Source organism: Rousettus aegyptiacus, unplaced genomic scaffold, assembly GCF_014176215.1.
Source record: "Rousettus aegyptiacus isolate mRouAeg1 unplaced genomic scaffold, mRouAeg1.p scaffold_m13_p_3, whole genome shotgun sequence".
NCBI lineage: Eukaryota > Metazoa > Chordata > Mammalia > Chiroptera > Pteropodidae > Rousettus > Rousettus aegyptiacus.
Window position 1 is genome coordinate 96,204,097 of NW_023416306.1, and position 19,583 is coordinate 96,223,679.

Here is a 19,583-nt window from a genome sequence, read left to right on the forward strand (position 1 = left end):
CTGGTACGATTGGTTGCCCGTAATCGCCGCGGAGCCTTGCGGTGTCTGTCGGGAGTTGTAGTCTTTACCGCTCAGACCCGCAGGGGCTGCCGGCTTCCAAGCTTCAACAATAGGGAATCACTTCTTGCCTCTGGACTTCAAGTCCCACAAGGCACGAAGGCTGACAGACTCGACCACTGTTTATAAACTAAACAGAAACAGATTGTGCGAATTTAGTCTGTATTTATTCTTTTCCCGCCAAGTGATTCTGAGCTCCCTGGCTATCTAAGATGTTACTGTCAAATATGAAAAAGTCTTTTGCCTGTTTTCCTCTTTGAGCCTGCGGGAAGTGGAGAAACGTCTCTATTACCTAGACACCTTTATCACCACAAATAAACTATTATGTTGAATTAGTAACTGCAGAAGACAACTTGCACTTTCTATGTTACACAAAAATGTCTACATTGTTCTTTAAATTTTTGCAATCCCTAATATAAGAGGAAGTTTTATATTATCTTGACATTTCACCTAGTATTTTTGCATATATGCCAAATGCCACCAGAAGATGCCACCAGTATAACATTTCAATAAAAAATACATATTGACTTAATGAAATGTTATGTTTCTCAATAAAAAGGATGATACACAAGGAAGACTTAATAAATATAAAAATCATACAAATGATAAAACTTCACTGAAGACATTTAAAAACTGTATTTTATCCATTAAAAAGATAGGGCTTCATCTCAAGGTGGCAATTTACTATTGAAAGATATTTCGTTGAATATTGTAGACTGTACAGCATTTTCTTCCCAAACACGAGGTCCAAAGACATTTGATGGAAGGTGGTAAGGGTATCTGGGCATAACTGAATTAAAGTTAGACTCAGTGACAGAAAACATTTCAAGAGCTATCCACTTCCCACAGGGTAAAATCCAAACTAAGGGGCCTTTATTATCTAGTATCAGCCTATTCTCCCTTGCTGTCTATATTCTTCAAAACTGAACTCCTCAGTTGCTAAGCACACAAATTTTCCCATCTCAATGTCTTTGCACATCCTATTCTCACTGCAACCCTCTTCCACTCCTTTTCTTTTTCAAGGCACTTTCTTAACATACATCACCAGCAGCACCTCCATCATTCAGTACATACTCGTATCTTTCAGTCTACTGCAGTACTTTGTACATCCCAACTTTGTGCTTATTTCTATCACACTGTATTGTGAATTATTTAGCAGATGCATCTCACCTACTGGATTGTCAGTTCCTTGAGAGCAGGCATCACCTTAGTCTGGGATGCAATTTCAAAGGCATGCAGTAGTCATGCAGACAAAGTTAAAAGATGGAAACTGGAAGAGTGTGAGTACATAAACATACATGACTTGAGTGATGTAGACCAAAGCGGGCAGCTGCTGCTTTTAGCTCCAGCCAATTGTTACTAAATCAGAATTCTGGCCAAGATGTCAGACCTTTCAATTTTCAAGAGAAACTGAAAATTTAGATCTCTATGTAAATAACCAGATTTGTACACATAATCTCAAGTGTGGTTTTAATAATGGTTTGACTTGGTTTGGTTTCTTAAATTCCATACCAAAATAAACAGCTGTGGGTAAAATCCCAATCTTTTAATCTCTGTTACATCAACAGCTAGCAAAGCATGTGCTAAACAGTAACAACAGCTTAGATTTCTGGTCACTCTTTCTATGTGCTTTAACTACATTAATTCATTTAATCCTTATAACAACTCTATGAAGTAAATATGATTATGCCTTCCATTTTGTAGATGAGGAAACTTAGACACAGAGTAGTCAGATTACTTGGTCAGGGTCACACAGCTAATAAGTGGCAGAGTTAGGTTTGAATTTAGGTAATCTGACATCAGAGCCTGCACTCAACCACAACATACAGTGCCTCTTTAGGAGGTGCTTTCTATATTTCTGCTGTTCAAAGAAAAACAAGGAAGTTGAATGGATGCTAACCCTAGTTCTGCTAGCAATCAGCTGATTAAATTTGGCAAACCACATAATCTCTGGTCAGTTGTAAAATAAGGATGCATTATGTTATCTGTAAATTATCTTTCAGCACTAATCATTAATTTTGTGTTTAAGTGAGGGGGAAGAACATTATACAATTAGAGTTGCATGACAATGTTTTGCTTGAAAGGAAAGTTTCTCTCCCCTCTCCCCAGATTTTAGAGAAGATATGTAGGGAATGTGCAAGGAACCATAAAGGAAAAAATAAAGCTAGAAAATAATATTGTCAATTTAAAAAATACAAGTAAATGTAATGAAAACAGTATGAAGCTTCCCCAAGGCAATTAAAGAGGTAGCCTTACATTTATGTAGCATCTTACATTATACATAGAGCATGCAATCATTAAATATATTTTAATCCTCACTTTTCATTAATCCATTCATACTTACTCATTTATTGAGAGCCCTCTAAAACTCATGGTCAGTCATCAGCAAAATCCACTATATCTTCATCTTCTGTGAGTGGTCCCTTAACTTTCTTGTCCTAAAGAAAAAAGGACTCTCACCTAAGGCCCTGATTCCTTTGCATCCCTCCTCCCACTGAGCCTTGTCATGGAGTAGGTATCCTCATTGACCTCCTTGTTCCTTCCAGACAATCGTCCCTCTCTCCTCCCTAAAACCCCTTAGCTTGTCATCAGGATATACCACACAGTATCTCCATTGTCATCTACATTCCCCCAAGATCACTCTCCCTTATTTTTTGAAGATTTTAGATCTTGGATCATTCTCTCCAATAGTATGCCTATTGTAATTCTTAGTCATTTTAATATTTATGTAGATGATTTCCTACTGGGTTTGCTCTGCTATAAAGTAGATATAAAATAATTTTGGCTTTTTCTTTTTAGATTTCTTCCCATATCTTCTTTGAGATAACTTTTTTCTAATCTGTTTTATTGAATATTTTAATATGACATAATAATTTAAACATACATAAAGGTATTCAGAATATTATATATCCAACACAGTACCTGTCTCTAAGTTTCGTCAAATCTTAGCATTTTACCACATTGGCTCCAGATCCCCCTCAATCCCAACTCTCTCTTTCCCTTTCCAGAGTAACCATTGTTCTGACTTTGGTGTTTTTGATTGCCATGCATGTGTATATTCTATTTTGTATGTGTATATATCCATAAATAATTATAGTATCATTTAACATGCTTTAAAGTGATCATATTTTAGAGTGGCCTCATGTATACAGATCATGCTACAACTTCCATTTTCCTCAATGATGTCTTTCAGATTTATCCATTGTGATACAAGTACCTCTAATCTAGTTATTTTAACCCACTATAAGATATTCCATTGAATACATGTATTCCACTGAATAAATACTAACATTTTTACCCATTTATCTGCTAATGGAAATTTAGTTTGCTTTCAAATTTTTAATTATTAAAAATAGTTGCTTCAATTAGTATTATTGTATGTATCTTGGGGGCGCCTGTAGCAAGATTTCTCTAGGTCAATAATCTCCAAAGTGGGACATACGTAATCCAAGGAGTATATCCTGGGGAGCAGGAAGAAAATATTGAAACTTCCACTTATATAATTTTTATTTTAATCTTTGTTTAGAACAAAGTACATATAGGAAGGCAGCTAGAAGTCTATTTTTTATTCTCATTTTGTTCATTATATTTGCTGCGCTCAATTGTTTAATCAGCAGATCTTGCCTCCGAAGGCAAGCAAACTTAATTCCAACTGACACCACAGGGTGGAGCTGAGACATCAACTGTAAAATCAACAAATCTTGTCTTTACTGATTGACCCAGTAATGTTGATAGCTGGAAAAACAAAGGCAGGAGACCAGTGGCTGTGACTAATAAGTAGTTCTCAAAATCATGGTAAACATTTTAATCATTCAAACTAAAGGGCCTTTACTGATCTACATGACAACTAGATAAGACCATATAAAGAATTATTCCAATTATATGAGACCATGATTTCAATTATTTAAGAATTAACCTAAAACTGCTTGAAATAGCCTGTTGACTGGTATAGGACCCATCTTTGTATTAATTCTCTACTTTCGGAAATTAGTCATGGGAGTAGTTCAACTACGAATTGGATAACATTTCTGTTAGTGTATTTGTCATTGTTATTTCATAATCTCGTGGCTCAAATTATCATGTGCTGTTCTATAGTCAATATCTAATTTTTTTTTAAGTAGAGAAATATCCTTTTCTCAAATTTTTTTCAAGGGTAAATATTTTACATGCAGTTTTATTTTTAATCTGTAGGGTTCCTCTTCAGATAATGTTTCTGTATACTTAATATAGTGGATATCTTGTTTTGGCCTCCTCAGTATCCATCCCCTTTTTGAGGTGACAGCTCCTTGACTTTCCTTTGGAGAACTTCCTTTGCTCCATCCAGGCAATATGGGTCAAGTGACTAATGACAATATTATATTATCCAGCTTCACGGACAACTTCACATGTGGACCAACCTAGGCCATGATGAGCACTCCCAGAACTTTTATTGGCACTATCAGGAAGGCGTTCTCATCTTTTGAAATTAAAAGTTCTATTAAGCCTATGAGCCTAGGTTTGCTAGGGCCATTTCTCCTTCTACATGAGACTGTGGGAAAGGGGAAATCAGGGATGAGAACCAATACAAAGGAAAAGCAAAGCTGAACTAGAAAGAATTCTGATGACATTATTTAAGCACCTGGCTCCATACAAGTTCAGTGATAATCCTTAGACTTTCAGTTACATGAACTAATTAACTCCTCTTATAGTGAAGCTGTTTTGATTGCCTGTTTGTTACCTTTAGTTGAAAGAGTTCAGACTAAAACAGGTAATGAATTTTTTCTTTAAAATGCATGTGTTTTTAGGAAACATGCTGGAGTGAGAGACATCCTCAGATCTCTCCCCTTGAAACAACAATAAGCTGAACACTAAAATTGAACAAAAAACACCCAAACTGCACACCAGCATGTCTGAGAGTGGGATTTGCACATAAGAACTACCACAGCGTAGAGCCCTGGGTGTTGGGTGGTGGACTGGGAGAATAAAGAAGCTGCCTCTAGCAGCCTCCAGAACTCCCTGTCGAAGAAAGAGTTAGGGTAAAGAAGCAGTGAGTTTCCTGAACAGCCCTGCCTGGGACTGCTGTGAGTTCCACACAGCCAGCCAGCGGCAGGGGCCAATCATGAGGGCAGAAGGCAGAGAAGCGGGATGGTAGAAAAACAACAGTTGATTTTTACTGGTCATGGTTGCAAAACCAAGGCTGAGCTGCAGGCCCCAAACCCCAAACAAAGGGTCCCTCCCTCCATACCCTCCAAGACCTATCACCAAGGAGCCCCAGGGGAATCTGAGCAAACACTACCGAAACTGTCACTAACACTGACAGGAACTGAAACTGAGGGTAACAAGTGTGATTAAATATCTACAAGAAAATAAAGGCATTACATAAAGGTATTATTAAGGATTTATTTAACACAGGGATCTAAGAGGCTTAGATGCCATAGACTGGAAACCAAAAGAAAAGCACCTTCTTTGCAGCAGGCTAAAGACATATCTTTATATAATAAATATTCTTTCTGGAAAAACAGAAGAATACACTTCCATTAATGCCCAGGCAGAGAAATAGTCCATTAAACGCCATGAACAACCAAGGTGACAAAGCATCTTAGGAAGAAAGAGAAAAATCTCCAGAAAATAAGCTTACAGACATAGAGGTATGTGACTTAAATGACAGAGAATTCGGGATGGTACTTCCGAAAAAAACTCAGTGAGTTCCGAAACAAGTTTTTTAGGAATTGAAAAAACACCTAGATGAACAGAGCAAGGAGACTGCAACCCTCAAAAAGAACCAAATAGAACTTCTGGAGATAAAAAAAAAAAAATACATTGCAAGAGTTGAAAAATGAACTAGCAAGCCTGGGAAATAGAGTGGCCTAAATGGAATAAAGGATCACTGATATCGAAGACAGAAATCTAGAAATAAGTCAGAAGGAAGAAGAGAGGAACTGGAGAATAAAAAATAATGAAGGAGAAATTCAAGACCATCAGGAGAGGAAACATAAGAATAATGGGCATTATTGAAGGCAAGGAAAAGGAGCAGAACTAAAAAAGCATTTTCAGACAAAAAGTTGATAAGAATTTCCCAAATCTAAGAAATGAGCTGGAGCTTGGAATTCAAGAAGTCAGCAGAACACTCAATTACCTCAACCCAAAAGAGCCTTCACCAAGAAACATTGTATTAAAATTATCAAAAATCAATGACAAAGACAGAATTCTCAGGGCAGCCAGGGAGAAGAAAGCGGTAACTTATAAAAGAAAACCCATTAGATTATCCCTGGACTTCTCAGCGCAAACCTTACAAGCCAGAAATAAAAAAGATCAAATATTTAAACAATTAAGTGAAAGGAACTACCTAGAATAATGCCTAGAATAATGTATCCATTTAAGCTCTCCTTTAGATATGAAACAGAAATTGAGACCTTTCCAGACATACAAAAATTGATGGAATTCTTCATTACGAAGTCTGTACTACAAGAAATACTGAAAGCTCACCTAAAACAAAATGACCCCCCAAAAATGTAATTAGGAGTAAGGTGACTATCAGGCACATAGAAGCAGAGGAGTGCAACCCTTACTAAGAACAAGGCATTATAAGCTTAAATAAATAAGAAGAGAATTTTTATCACAAGATAGTAATGAACGTTCAACATACATAGGGACAAATTGAGATAACAATGACTATAAGGGGAGAATTCAAAGATCCAAATTTGCAAACGAGAATGGAGATGAGGCACGAGCAGAAGAAAATGAATGACTGTGTGTGTGTGTGTGTGTACATATATATGTATATATAACTATCCTTTACATATTTGTCATGGTAACCACACGCCAAAGATTTAGAACCGAAGTATATAACACAAAACAAGAAAGACCAGAGGGAAAACCCACGAAGGCCAACCAAAATAAAGAAAACAGAAACACAAGGACAAGGAAGCAATGGAAACATCGAGCTACCAGAAAGCAAAAGATAAAATGGCTATAAGAAGACATCATATTTCAATAATTGCCTTAAACGTAAATGGACTGAACTCACCAATAAAAAGGTACAGAGATGCAGAATGCCTCAAAAAACAAAACCCAACCATATACTGCCTCCAGGAGACACATCTCAGCTCCAAAGGCAAATACAGACTCAAAATGAAAGGGTGGAAAATAATATTTCAAGCAAACGGCATTCAGAGAAAGCAGGAGTAGCAGTACTAATACCAGATGACATAGATTTCAAATTCAAAAAAGTAAAGAAAGATACTGATATTTATCATAAAGATATTTATCATAATGATAAAGGGAATCATGCAACAAGAAGATATAACACTTATTAATATCTATGCTCCCAATCAGGAAGCCCCGAAATATGTAAAGCAATTACTAACAGACCAAACACTATTGTAGCAGGGGACCTAAATACCCCACTGTCGAATATGAACAGATCATCCAAATAGAAAATCAATAAGAAAATAACATACTTAATTGACACATGAGACCAACTGCACATAATTGACATTTACAAAGCCTTCTATCTCAAAACAAGAGCTTATACATTCTTCTCTGGTGCCCATGGAACATTCTCAAGAATTGATCACATACTGGGACACAGAAATAGCCTGAACAAATATAAAAGAGTTGAAATCACACCAACCGTGGTCTCTAATCATAATGATTTGAAACTAGATATCAACAGCAAAAAGAAAGCAGGAAGAACCACAAATACATGGATCTTAAACAACATGCTACCGAAGAACAACTGGGTCAGGAAAGATATAAAGAGAAAGATCAAGAGATACAGAGAAATGAATGATAATGATAGTACGACATATTGAAACTTTTGGGACACAGCAAAAGTGATCATAAGAGGAAAGTTCATATCATTACAGGCCTATCTCCAAAAATAAGAACAAACTCAAATAAACAACCTCACGCTTCATCTTAGAAAACTAGAAAAGGAAGAACAAATAAGGCCTAAAGTCAGCAAAAGAAAAGAAATAATCAAAATTAGAGCAGAAGTAAATAAAAAAATTGAAACAAACAAAAAAATGATAAAAAAATAAATTCAACAAAGATCTGGTTCTCTGAGAATGTTAATAAAATTGACAAACCCCTGACTAGACTCACTAAAGAAAAAAGAGAAAGGACACAAATAAACAACATCAGGGAAGAAAGAGGGGAAATTATGACAGACACTGCAGAAATACAAAGGATCATACAAGAATACTATGAAAAAATCTATAACACCAAATTAAATAACCTGGAAGAAATGGACTAGTACTTAGAAAAATACAACCTTCCTAGACTGACTCAAGAAGAACTACAAAATCTAAAGAGATCAATCAGCATTATGGAAATTGAAACAATCATCAAAAATCTACCAAAAAATAGAAGTCCAGGACCAGATAGATGGCTCACCAGTGAATTCTACCAAACATTCAAAGAAGATTTAATATCTATTTTCTTCAACCTCTTTCAAAGAAATCGAAGAGGAGACAATACTTCCCAACTCATTTTAGGAAGCTAATATTACTCTGATACCAAAACCTGGTAAAGATTACACAAAAAAAGAAAACTACAGACCACTATCTCTCATGAACACGAATGGAAAAATCTTAAATAAGATACTAGTGAACAAAATACAGTAACATATTAAAAATATTATATGCCACGATCAAGTGGGCTTCATCCCAGGGGCACAGGGATGATTCGACATACGCAAATCAATTAATGTAATACACATTACATTACTAAATAAATTAAAAAATAAGAATCCTATGATCATATCAATAGATGCAGAAAAAGTCTTCGACAAGATACAGCACCCATTTATGATCAAAATACTTAACAAAATTGGTATAGAAGGAAAGTATCTTAACATAATAAAGGCCATATATGACAAACCCTCAGCCAACATTATACTTAATGGTGAAAAACTAAAAACCTTCCAAGATCAAGAACAAGGCAAGGCTGTCAATAATCGCCACTCTTATTCAATATAACATTGGAAGTCCTAGCGAATGCAATCAGGCAAGAGAAAGATATAAAAGGCATGCGAATAGGAAATGAAGAAGTCAACCTGTCACTATTTGTGGATGACGTGATTCTTTATTTGGAAAACCCTAACGACTCTATGAGAATAGTATTAGAGACAATAAGCAAATACAATAAAATTTCTGTATACAAAACCAACATTCAAAAATCCATAGCATTCCTATACTATAATAATGAAGTGTCAGAAAAAGAAGTAGAAAAAATAATTCTTTTGCAGTTGCACCAAAAAGAATAAAATACCTAAGAATAAATCTAACGAAACACGTGAAGGACCTATATAATGAAAACTATAAGCAGTGTTTCGAATTCTGCATCTCTTAGATTGCTTGATTCCATTTTTCCTGGATCTCTGTTCTGTTCTCTCATGTGGTTTCTGCTTCTTTGTCTTCCCATTTTGGCTGTCTTTCTGTGTCTGTTTCCACCTACTAAGCAAAGCTCCTAAGTCTTCCAGTCTTATTAGTGTGGCTTTGTGTAGTAGGTGTCCAGTAACACAGTCCTGAGAGGGGTTTAGCTGCAGGCCAAGTTTAGCCCCAGCCTGTGTCTCTCTGGGGCCATCTGTCAAGATTCAGCAAGGAATCCCCAGATGCTATGCTTATAGTTGCCTCAAGAAGACATGCCAGAAACTGAGGTCAGCTGCCACCAGTGTGAGTCTTGGAGTTGCTCAGCAAGTGGCACTGGACCTGCTGAGGACAGAACTGGATGTGGCTTGGGTAAGGCACGAGTTAGGTGAGATGGAGTTTCAGGGAATCATCTGGGCTGAGCAACCTCTGTTATCCAGTTTGATGATGTCTCAGCTATGGCAGCACTGTGTCAGCATGATGAGAGTGGGGAGGACTCAACAGAAAAACAATAGATGCCTCCAGCACTTCTGCCCAGAAGAAAGCCTCACCTCTGGCTCTCACCGTAACAACTCAGAGTCTCCCAGTAAGTCCTTGGTGACCCCTGAGTAGCCAACCCAACACTGGTGCTCAGAGCAACCAAGTCCATCACCTCAAAAGTCTGGTCACAGCCCCTTTAAAAAGTCTGTGGTTGCTGGCTGCAGTTGTCATAACTTCTGTCCCACTCAGCCACTCAGGACCAGGCAGCCTTGCATCCTCGCCCCCTTCTACCTTCAACCCATTGCAGGATGATGTCTTATTTATCTCCCTAGTTGTAGGGCTTCTATTTATCCAGGCAACTCTGCTTACTCTTTGCTCCATGCTTCCATCACAACTTTGATGTGGTCCCAGGAGAGGATGAATGAAGCTTCTATCATCTACACATGGTCTCCCTGTATATCTTCTTTGGTAAGGTGTATGTTCAGTATTCTGTCCATTTTTAACTAGGTCACTTGTTTTCTCATTGTTTAGTTTTAAAAAGTCTTTGTCTATTTTAAATAAATCCTTTTTTAGAAATGTGTTTGTAAAGATTTTCCTCCCAGTTTGTGGCTTGTACTGGGATGTTCTTGACAGTATCTTTCACAGAACAGAAATTTTAATAAAATCCAACTCAGCAATTTTTTCTTTCATGGATCCAGCTTTTGGTGCTATAACTAAAAACTCATCACCAAATGAAAGCTCACTTAGATCTCCTAATTTTTCTTTTAAAGTTTTATAGTTTTGCATTTTACCTTTCTATATGCTCCAGTTTGAGTTAACTTTTGTGAAAAGTGTAAGGTCTGTGTCTAGGTTATTTTTTTTTTTTTTGCATGTGGATGTCCACTTGTTTAGCATCATCTGTTGAAAAGGTTATCCTTTCTCTACTGAACTGCCATTTCTCCTTTGTCAAACATCAATTGACTGTATTTGTGTAGGTCCAACTCTGGGCTCTCTCTTCTGTACCATTGATCGTTGTGTCTATTCTTTTGCCAATAGCATGCTGTCTTGATTACTATAGTTGTATAGTAAAAGCTGAAATCAGGTTGTAGCATCTTTGTTCTTCTTTAGTGTTGTGTTGGCTCTTCCAGATCTTTTGCCTTTCCATATAAACTTTAGAATCACTGTGTTGATATCTACAAAATAGCTTACTGGGATTTTGATTGGTATTGTGTTGAGTCTATAGACCAAGATGGGAAGATTTGACATTTTAAAAAAAGATTTTTGAATGCTCCATTACATGAATACAAAATATCTGTCAATTTATTTATAGCTTTGATTTCTTTCATCAGAATTTTATAGTTTCTTCAGCTTTAATTTTTAATAACATAATAGGTTATCAAAAACTCTTTGGTGGCCCTCAATAATTTTAATCCTGAGACCCAAAGCTTTGAGAATTACTGTATTTATCTCTTGATCACTAAAAGAAGTTCTTAATTTTATAACTACTAATTTCAGGTCTTTGCCATTTATATTTCATCAGGATTCATTTGGGAAGCATTCTGCTCTTACCATTGCAACACAGTTGGAATTTCAACCTTCCCATTCACAAGTAATGAAACTAAGATACAATGTCTAACGTAATAGATGTAAATGTACAAGCTTATATAATAAAATTCAGGCAACTATGCAAAATGGCCGCAGATAGTGATTTCTGTCCAAACAGTACAATATGAAAAAGGCAAAACAAGCAAGCAAACAAACAAAACACCCCAACCAACCAACCGACTAACCCAAAAAACTTTACTTTGGGAAACTTGACAAGCAATACTTTAGCCAGGTAATCAAGGTCAACATCAATGACACTTTACCTTTGTGATCTTCTCCTTCAAACCTACCTTAGTCTAATCATGAGAAAAACATCATACAAATTTCAATAGAGGGGCGTCCTTCAATAAACCTGGCCAATACTCCTCAGAACTCTCAAGGCCATTGAAACCAAGGAAAATATGAGCAATTAGCATGGCCAAGAAGAGCCTAAGGAAAATGATAACTAAATGTAATAAGATATCCTGGATAAGATCATGGAACAGAAAAAGGATAAATTTTTTTTAAAAAAGAAAATGTGAATAAACTATGGAGTTTAGTTAATAAGATCATTATTGGTTCATTAACTATAATAAATATATTATACTAACTAACATAAGATGTTAATAATAGGGGGAGACTATGTGGGAGTTGGGCTTATGGGAATTCTCCATAGTATTGGCTCAATTGTCCTGTTAATTTAAAGTTGTTTTAAAAAATAAGTCTATTCAGTGAGAAAGATCAGTGGTTGCCATTTGTTAGGCAGAGGGATGAATAGGTAGAGCATAGAGGATTTTTAGGGTAGTGAAAATATTCTGTGTGGTATTATAATAACGGACACATATTATACATTTGTCCAAATCCATAAAGTTTATATCACCAAAAATGAACCCCAACATAAACTATGGTCTTTGGATGACAATTATATGTCAATGTACGTTTATCAGTTCTGGTTGGGGGGTGTTGATACTGGGGAAGGCTGTGCATGTATGGGAGCGGGGAGTTATAGAAAAATCTCTGTACCTTTCTCTCAATTCCCCTGTGAACCTAAAACTGATCTATAAAAATAAAGTCTATTAAAAAATTAATCTGGCTTCCAGGCAAGATGACGAAGTAGGTAAATGCTGTGCTTGCCTCCTCTCGCAACCATGTCAAAATTACAACTACAGAATAGCCACAATTGGGAGTTGCTTGAAGTCTAACTGAATAGAAGTTCTACAACTGAAGACACAGAGAAGAGGCCACTGTGAGACTGGTAGAAGGGGCAGAGATGCAAGTCCTATACCGACAATGTGGCGGTAGAGAATCAGGAGGGATATCTCGACTGTAAAGGTCCTCCCCAATCCCGCCTCCCCCTCCGAGGAGCAAGGGGTCCTGGCCCCACACTGGGCTCCCTAACTCAGGGTTCCAGGGCCAGGAAGAGAAGTCTCCACAATTTCTGGCTGTAAAAACCAGCAGAGATTATGGCCGAGTGAGCCAGAGGGCCGCTAAAGTCACAGACATTTCTGTAAAGGGGCTCGCACATGCAGGATTACTGATGGACTTACTCACTCTGAGCTCCAGTGTGGAGGCAGTAGCTCAAAAATTGCCAGGGACATACAGGGAGGAACTGAGTCATCTGGCTTTAGAGCAAGGACTGGCAGCTTTCTCCTAGACAGAAATGCTGGCAGAGGGCATTGTCCCTTTGCTGAGCCCTCCCCGCTCCCTATGTGCAGATGCAAGCAGCCATTATATCTGAGGATCCATCAACCTGGCTAACACTGGTCACTCTGCCCTGAGACCCTGCCCCACCCAAACTGCAGGCCCACTCAAGCCACTTCCATTGGATTTTCAATACAAATGGCCTATCTTGGTATAAACTGCGGACCTTCCTAAAATCTCTCAAAGGTCCACAAAACTTAAGCAAGCAGTTTCTGGCTTCAGCATGCCCCATACCTCTTGCTGAGCAGCCTCAAGCCCAGCACTAGTGACAGACTCTTGAGGTACCTGCAAGGCCAGCATGGGTAACAGCCATCTGTGGATTGCTTGGTGGATCACTCTAGGTGACCACAGGCAAGGCACGAGTGGAGGCATGCCCCATGGCCGGCCTTGGTCTGATCGAGAGCACACCGGGGGGCCACATTTGAGGACAACACACCCAAAGGTCAGACTGGGCAGGCCCCATAGCTCTGCCAAAGCAAATTCTGCACAGCAGCTCCTCCACTGTGGTCATCAGCCCATCCTCACAACTAATCCGCCTAAGAGACAATCCTTCCCATTGATGAGCAAACAGCAACTGAGGCTCAACTACATACAGAGGAGGGCACACACAACCCACACAATGGACATACTTGCAGCACCTGCCTCAGGTGACCAGGGAGACTATGCTATTGGGTCCCACAGGACAGCTACTATATAAGGCCACTCTACTAAGACTGGGAGACATAGCAGCTCTACCTAATATATAGAAACAAATGCAGAGAGGTAGCCAAAATGGGGAGATAAAGAAACATGTCCCAAATGAAAAAGCAAAAGAAAGTTCCAGAAAAAGAACTAAACAAAATGGAGACAAGCAATCTGCCAGATGCAAGGTTCAAAAACATTGGTTATAAGGATGCTCAATAAACTTAGGGGAACAGTAGATGAGTTCAGTGAGAACATTAACAAAGAAAGGAAACACATAAAAATGGAGATAAAAAACATACAAAAGAACCAGTCAGAAATGAAGACTACAATAACTGAAATGAAGACTACCTTAGGAGGAATCGACAGTGGATTAGATGAAGCAGAGGACTGAAACATTGTTTTAGAAGATAAGGTAGCAGAAAACACCAATCAGAAAAACAATGAGAAAAAAGAATCCAAAAAAATGAGGATAGTTTAAGGGGCCACTGGGACAACACCAAGTGTACCCATGTTCACATCATAGGGGTACCAGAAGGAGAAGACAGACAGCAAGGAATTGAAAACTTATTTCAAGAAATAATGACAGAAAACTTCTCTAACCTAGTGAAGGAAATAGATGTACAAACTCAGGAAGCACAGAGAGTCTCACACAAGATGAACCTAAAGAGACCCACACCAAGACACATCATCATTAAAATGCCAAAGGTTAAAGACAAAGAGAGACTCTTAAAAGCAGCAAGAGAAAAGCAGTTAGTTACCTACAAGAGAGTTTCCTTAAGACTGTCAGCTGATTTCTCAACAGAAACATGGCAGGCAAAAAGGGCTTGGCATAAAATATTTATAGTGATGAAAAGTAAGGACCTACAACCAATACTACTCCACTCAGCAAAACTATCATTTATAATTGAATCACAGATAAAGAGCTTCCCAGACGAGAAAGCTAGAGGAGTTCATGACCACCAAGCCAGTATTATATGAAATGTTTAAGGGACTTCTTTAAGAAGAAGAAGAAGAAAAAGATAAAAAAGATGAACAATAAAATAACAATAACTACATATCTAGCAACTATTACTTTAAATATAAAAGGATTAAATAAATTCTCCAATCAAAAGATAGAGTGGTTGAATGGATAAGAAAATAAGACCCTTTCATATGCTGCCTAGAGGAGACTCACTTCAGATCGAAAGGCACATACGGACTGAAAGTAAAGGGATAGAAAAAGATGTTTCATGAAAAAGGAAACACGATAGACTTTAAAACAAAGGCTATAACAAGAGACAAAGAATGAACCTGGTTCCATAGGGTAGCGGTTAGCACAGCTGCTTTAAGAAGGTCCTAGGTCCACACCCCAGTTGAGCCACAGTCCATGGTCTACAGCCAGGCCTCCCTGACCAAGCCTGAAGTCTGATCTCAGAAACTAAGCAGGGTCAGGACTGGTTAGTACTTGGATGGAAGACCACCTACAAAAACCAGGTGCTGTAGGCAGAAATAACAAACAAACAAACAAACAAACAGATAACAAGAGACAAAGAAGGACCCAGTTACCCCACTTCCGGGTATTTATCCAAAGAAACCCAAAACACTACTTTGAAGGAACATGAAAATCTATATGTTCACTGCAGTGTTATTTACAATAGTCAAGAAAAGGCGTCTACTTGGATGTCCATCAATGGATGAATGGATAAAGTAGAGGTGGTGCATATATACAATAGAACATTTCTCAGCCATAAAAGGAATGAAATCTTGCCATCTGCAACAACACAAATGGGCCTCGAAGGTATTGTGCTGAGTGGAGTGAGTCAGACAAAGACAAATGCCATATGATTTCACTTACATGTGGAATCTAAATAACAAAACAAACGAACAAAATAAAAACAGAGTCATAGATACAGAACATTTTGATGGTTGCCAGATGGGAGGGGCACTGGGGGTGAGTGAAAAAAGGGAAAGAATTATGAAGTACAAATTGGTAGTTACAAAATAGTTATGGAGATGCATAAGGATTATAGTCAATAATATTGTAATAACTATGTATGGTGTCAGATGGGCACTAGTTTTATCATGGTGAACATTTAGTAAGTTATATAAATGTCCGATCACCATATTGTACACCTAAAACTAATATAATATCATATGCCAACTGTAATTAAAAAATTAAAAAATTATTTAAAAAATAAAATAAAACCTCCACTTTGGGTCAATTAAGGCAGGTAAATTCGCTACACTTCATGTCCTTGAAGATTTGCGACTTCAGGACTTGAGAGGAAGCACTCTGAGGGAGTTCTGGTCATGACTTTGGGTGGTGAACACACAATGTGGTACACAAATGATGAATTATTCAATTGTATGCTTGAAACCTATATAATTTTATTAACCAATGTCACCCAATAAATTTAATTAATAAATTAAAAAATTAATCTATTACTTTTTTTAAAAATCTCTGAAATTTGAATAAACCTGATCTTTTAAAAAATAGTAATGTAACATGTCTACATTTGGGAGATTAATGATGACCTACTTTTCTTGGGATGTTCATGATTTAAACATAAGTTTGAATTCTAGTTTTCATAAGCACTATTTTGAAGAAAAATTTCTGGGTTTTTCTTTTCATAATGAGTATGTCTCTAGTGTGAAGAGCTTATACTTTCAAAGAATTTTAGTATTTAAGTAGTTTAGAAGAGAAAACGAGGCAGGGAGCTAGGCAGGCTATAAATTACATATATGTTAGTTTGTTTTGCAACCGTGTTTCCTTTTTTCTTCAGGTATGCCAGCCATATAATTATTATTAATGACATGTTACATTTTTTATATTCTAAAACATACAAGTCACCAAAGATTTATTGAGTGCCTGTGCAAGAGAAAGGGAGGGGAATTGACATTCATTCTTCCACTCAGAAAATATTTATCGAGGGCATTTTGTAAAGGCAACATTGCAAGACTGAAATATATCTTTAAACAAAATCTCTAGGATCTCTATCCTCAGGGAGTTTACAGTCTAGTGGGGGAGTAAGTCTTTAAACAATTACTCAAATTGCTCTATTAAAAGTCTGTGAAGGACAGGAACATTATGTCAGTCATTATAGAAGCAACTTTCAACAGCATTTCTCACCTAATTATCAAAAGTACTGATGTGGTTTACATACAAGGAAAATGAGGCTCAGAGAGATTAAACTATAGGCCAGAGATCACAGAGCTAGTAAGTCCTGAAACTGAATGTCTAATTCATATCTATCTAATTCTAAAGATCATGACTGAAAACACTGTATTAATTCCTGAATTTTACAAAACTCAGAGGGGCAGACCTTATCTTGATTTTACTAAAGAGAAAACTGGTGCTAAAAGGAACTAGACCTTAAATCTCTTAAATAATTCATTTATTTTCCCACTATATCATAATGCTTCCTCATATCAAGCTTAGTAACTTTGAGATACAAACCTATAAGTCATGCATGTGGGAACTGAATAAATTTTTGTAAACTTAAATAAAAGATGTTCGCCATTGAAATAAGCTAATATTAAGTATTGCTTTTTTTAAAAAACATAATTTTGGCAAAATTTTGGCTCTCTTTGCTGAATTAAAAAATTTTTCTATGCTAATCAAACATTTAATTGTATTTTGCAAAGAGCTATTGCTACAGGTAAGAAAAACAATTCTGCAAACAAGCAGAAGCCCTTTGAATGAAATTATTTTATAAGGGAGAGTTTTTAAAAACAATTTCAATTATTTCATGCAGAATTTCGCTGATATTTTTCAGCTATTGCAGATTCTTCAAGTGACTCCATCAATGTAACAGGATATCGTGAAAACATCCATGTTTATAAGCAAATAAGGAAAAGATTTTTTAAAAATACAAGCAATAGAAAAGTCAATCAAGATTAATTTTGTAGAAAATACACAGTTCTACTTAAAAGTCTTTTGTTGTCAAGCTGTTTGCAGCAAACAAAAACAAAACAAAATACGCAACTGGGATACTATATAGCAAATAGGAAAGAATATGTGAAGGAAAACACATAAATAGTATATGAAAATATTCTTAGTAATAGATATAGGACAGAATGAATTGCCCAAACTGTAGCTTCCAAGTTAATCTTACTTGAGTCTCTGGTGACTACAACTTATGCTATTTTTCATGGATAAATCATGAAGACATTTAATAAAGACTAATATTTTGTTTCTTTTCCTTCTATTCTTTATATCTTTATTCCTGTCAACATTCTGAGACCTTAATAGCAATTTAACCCTCACAGTTCAAGTAGATCAACATAAAAGATAAAAAAAAAAATTCACCTCAAACTCTAAGGAAAGCATAGAACACATTTTCCAATAATCAAAGCCTGGAAAGTAAAAGATTGGCTTTGCGTACATTCTGGGCTGCCCCTATTAAGCATTGTTCTCTTGCTTTTGTCCTCCTCCCATCATCCTCTCTGCTGCTCTGTATCCCCTCCACCCCCACCCTCTAAGCAGGCTACTGCTCCTGAATTGATAGCAAAAACAGCAATTCTATTATATGTGCATACATTCAGTAAGCATTTGTTGAGTGCCCAGTATTTACTCATTCTTTCCATAAATATGTATTGAGTGCTTACCACATGCCAGGTATCACAGGTGAGGGCAGAGAAAGAGAGACAGACACGGAAACAGAGAAAAGAAGACAAAAAGAGTGGGAAGTAAGGAAGGAGGGAGAGAAAACAATCTTTGAATCTTTGGATTGTGGAACATAGAAAATAAAACCCAAAAATCTGTCTTAAGGAGAGATTAGTCTAATAAAAGGGGAATGAAGCGCAGAATGACTACAATACAGAGTGTAGTGAATGTCATGACAGAGACAAAAGAAGTACTGCTGCAGAATTGCAGAAGAGGCCTCCAAAATTGTTTTCAAGCAGTTTTTTTTAAAAAATTTTTAATCCCTATTCAGCCTAGCAGAATATCTTTAAAATGTGTAAGTCAGCAGTTTTCCTATTGCAAGGGACTGAATCTAGCTTAAACAAAAAATAAACAACAACAACAACAACAACAAAAGGATTTTATTGGCCTGTGAAACAGAAAAGATCATGGTACTTCGGGTAGGTTGGATCTAAATGCCCAAACGATATTCTTAAGATTCGCTCTATTCTTTTCTATCTCCTCTGTTCTTGGAGTATTGGCTTTATCCCCAGCAGAATCTTTTCTGTAGAAATGAGTTTTATTGGACTGATCTGGTTATGTGCTCATCTCTAACACACTTGCTTTGCCCAGGGTGTTAGAATACTGAAGTCTGAACGGGGAAGTGGGACATGAGATCAAATGAGACCAAGAGAGGGGTGGCTTTCCAAAGGAAAATTTGGGTATGATTACTAGAAGAAGGCAGGCAAACCAATACATATCCACTACAAATCATTGTAGCTTATTACCTTTTTATTTCATTTCCACTTTAATAAGTGCTCTTTAGAAAGAGCAAGAAACTAGGTTTGCTTTTCCAGTGTCATCTTAACAGACTTAGAGATGCTGTGAAGTGAGAGCAAGATATAAAATCTGGACATGTTTCTAGCTTCCATGAAGTTAGTCCCTCAGTATGGGTTTTATTCTTTGATCTGAAATGCTATGCATTTCCTGACTGTAAGACTTATTCTTAAACAAATATATACCCATAAACCATACTCCCCCATCCCTCAAAAAGAAATGATGCATAGACTTATCCATATCATTTCTTTTCTTCATTAATACAGACACTCAGGTACTGATTGCAAGAAGGTAAGACTATTGGGAAT